This window comes from Diabrotica virgifera, chromosome 9, assembly GCF_917563875.1.
Source record: "Diabrotica virgifera virgifera chromosome 9, PGI_DIABVI_V3a".
NCBI classification, from domain to species: domain Eukaryota; kingdom Metazoa; phylum Arthropoda; class Insecta; order Coleoptera; family Chrysomelidae; genus Diabrotica; species Diabrotica virgifera.
Window position 1 is genome coordinate 146922641 of NC_065451.1, and position 3628 is coordinate 146926268.

Below are 3628 nucleotides of genomic sequence, written 5' to 3' on the forward strand. Positions count from 1 at the left end.
CTATGTCCAGCACTGGATTGAGAGAGGCTGATGATGAATATAAAAAAAATATTATTTTTCACATTTTTACGATTTATTTCAAAATTTCTCATTATAACTTTTTTTTTCTTGTACATAAATATACTATATATTGCTCAATAAAGAGGGCTTACTTTCTGTTCTTTAAAATGGTGTATCATCTATATTTAAATAATGGAAACTGAGTGATTCTTTGATATTTTTTTACCTGTATTATTTAAAATAATTTCTTTTACAAAAATTACATAAACATTAGTCTTAGAAAACATCACTTTAGTTAAAATTATTTAAACGTTGACTTTAAAAAATTTTTCAAAATCAAAATCCATCTCTTCGTTAGCATTAGCTTCATATCTTCCTCTGACACCTCAGTTATCTTAGAGTTCCCACAATTAGTACCCATGCACATGCACCCTTTGCAGAATATTGAACAACTAATTTCTATCTTCCTACAACCGCAGTTTTTTGTACATCCTTTGGTACATTTACATGCTATTTTTTAAAGCAAAGCTTGTGGTGCAGGAGCTTTGACAGTGTATATTGGAATTAATCCATATTATGAAGTTTACCTGGCCGAGTCAAGTGGATCGAAAGTATTACCTATAAAAAATAAGATTCAATCATAACACACAATCACATAAAAAAGTTATAATGAGAAATTTAAAAAACAATCCAAAAATCAAAAATCGTTGCAAGTACTTATTACATTTTGAAAAAGCATATCTTATTCAAAAATAATCCTAGAATTTTTTAAAATACTTATAAAACAGAATAGGCTTTCTATTTTATTATACATATAATATATACCTATTTGTAGAAAAAAAAAAGTTATAATGGGAAAGTTAAAAAATAATCGTAAAAAATATAAAAACTCGTTAAAAGTATAAAATCTTGAAAATGATAACCTCTTTAAAAGAAGTCGTACAACATTATACAGTAGAAAATTTTAAAGGTTTTTGATTGCTATTCCTCTTACATGTACCATTGCATATGCCTAAAGTTGCGTAAAAAAAGTTACAGAACAATATTTGCGAAATAACAAGGAAAATTGCCCAAAATTGCTGTGAGTATCGAACTTTGAAAAATCATATTTCGAAAACTGTAAATCCTAATGACCTCTACCAAACATCATTTTAAAGTGAAAATATGTAAGTTTTTTTTTTCTGTGAAGCAATGTCTATACCTATATCCCCGTGGACAAAAGTCATAGGACAAAAAACAAAATTTCTTTCTTTTGGGTTTCTTTGTGCTTTTTCTTTTGAATATATTTTTGTAAAAAAAAGTATCTTTGACTTTAAAAAAATATATTTAGATAGGAAATTTAACCAGGAACAATTTTTATGTAGACGTATTTGTACCAAAAGTGCATAGAACTCACCCTAATGTAACCTGTGCCCAGGGACTAATTCACCCATTTCTCAAAAACGCATCCCTTTAAATGGTAGCACTCCGCGGTTTTTTCATATATAGAGATTCATTGACCATATCAAATAATAAAACCCCGTTAACGTTGTAGTTCCTTTCTATAGTACATAATCAATAGCCTATTAATTGCCATAGCTTAATTAAACATTTATCTGGGACCAAAAATAGACCTATCAGTGTGTGCAAATAGTTTTACACACGCTGTTTCTACCATAAGAATGCCACATGCCCATTTTCAATAAAAAATGTCAATAGTTTTCGATATACTTATTGGAAACAACTGATATTCATTTTGTAACTTCAAAGGGCTGTAACTTTTTTTATGTGTACACTTGTACTAAGGTAAGTTACGTTCAATCGAACTATTTTTGGACCCATAATGTGATTTAATGTATGACATGCCATTTTGTTACACCATGTGTAGAGCTTGCAAAAAGTTAAAAAACTTTTTAGCAAATCAGTGCCTTATTTTTATAAAATGGTAAAAAAATGTTAAAGTTCTGGTCTTTATATTTTTTTAAATGTGTTTAACACGTTGACGGACACTGTGTCAAATGTATAAGCTACATTAATTGAAATTAGACATATATAGACGTTGTTGTCCGTCAATGTGTTAAGGATAAATATATTTTAGTTTATGCATATTAGTTTTCTTCTTGCCTCTACATCTACTTTTAACCAAGCAGAAGGTTCTACAAGTACATCCACACCAAATAGATTAGATCAAGGGTGGCCAACCAGCGGCCCGCGGGCCGCATGCAGCTTGTGGCCCGCGAAGCTAAGTCAATTTCAACACTAAGTCAATTTAAGCTAAGATTAAAAAAATAATTACGATATTGAGATCACAATATTTACCAAAAATATTTTTAATTTCCTCTCTTATGTTTAATGTCAACAAATACCAAACATGCATAAAGAGTTATGCAGTAGCTGCAATCCTAGCAAAAAATGAAAGCCTTTTTCAGACGGTGAAATTGTTAAGGACAGTGTCGCTGAAATTTTATGTCCAGAAAAGAAACAGGAATTCTCAAAAATAAGCCTATCTCATCAAACTATTAGGGTTTGCTCACCACGGAGAGCAAAGGATGGTATCGCTTAGTATCCTACTCTTAATTTTGGTGAACGCGCGCATTTAAAATAATGCATCTGGCGATCGATAATATGGTACGAGCAGTACGAGGGATACCAGGGAGCGAGGGTCGGCGCCTCGTCGTGAGCACAACTTAGGGTCCGTTCACTACGGAGACCATCGCATCGTATCCTAGCCTAGAGCTTAGTATCGTACTCTTCATTTTGGTGAACGCTCGCATTTAAAAATAATGCATCTGGCGATCGATAATATGGTACGAGCAGTACGAGGGATACCAGGGAGCGGGGGTCGGCACCTCGTCATGAGCACAACTTTACAAGGCGTGTGGATGATATTGGAAAACATGTCGAAGATAAGTTAAAATCTTATCGCATCTGAGTTCATATATTATTCTCTTCTCTGGCATTGGACGAAAGCACCGATATGACGGATACCGCACACGTGGTGATCTTTATCAGAGGTGTTGATGCCTATTTTAGTAAAACTGAAGAACTAGCAGCATTATTTCCACTTAAGGATACCACTAACTCACGAGATTTATTAGAGGCCAGTCAAACAACACTCAATCGCTTTTCATTACAACTAAACAACTTGTCGGGCTTAACAACTGATGGTGCTCCAGCAATGGTTGGGACACACGAAGGTTTGGTAAAACTGATTGAAAACGAGGCTTGTAAAGTAGGCAATACGTCGATGCTGAATTTTCATTGCATTATTCATTAAGAGAATTTTTGTGCCAAATCTCTCAAAATGGACCATATTATGAAGGTAGTTATCAAAATAGTGAACTTTATTAAGTCACAAGGTTTGAATCACCGTCAATTTCAAGAATTTCTCAAGTCCTTCAAATCAGAATATGGTGATGTTATATTTTATGCAGAAGTAAGATGGCTGACCCGTGCAAAAATGTTGAAAAGAGTTTTTGATTTGAGGCAAGAAATACAATCATTTTTTGAAAGCAAATCAAAGAGCATTTCAGAGTTTCAAGACGACGAGTGGGTTTCCGATTTTGCAATTCTGGTAGATATAACTAGCCACTTAAATGAACTCAATACTCGTCTGCAAGGCAAGGATCAATTTATTAATGGCATGTAT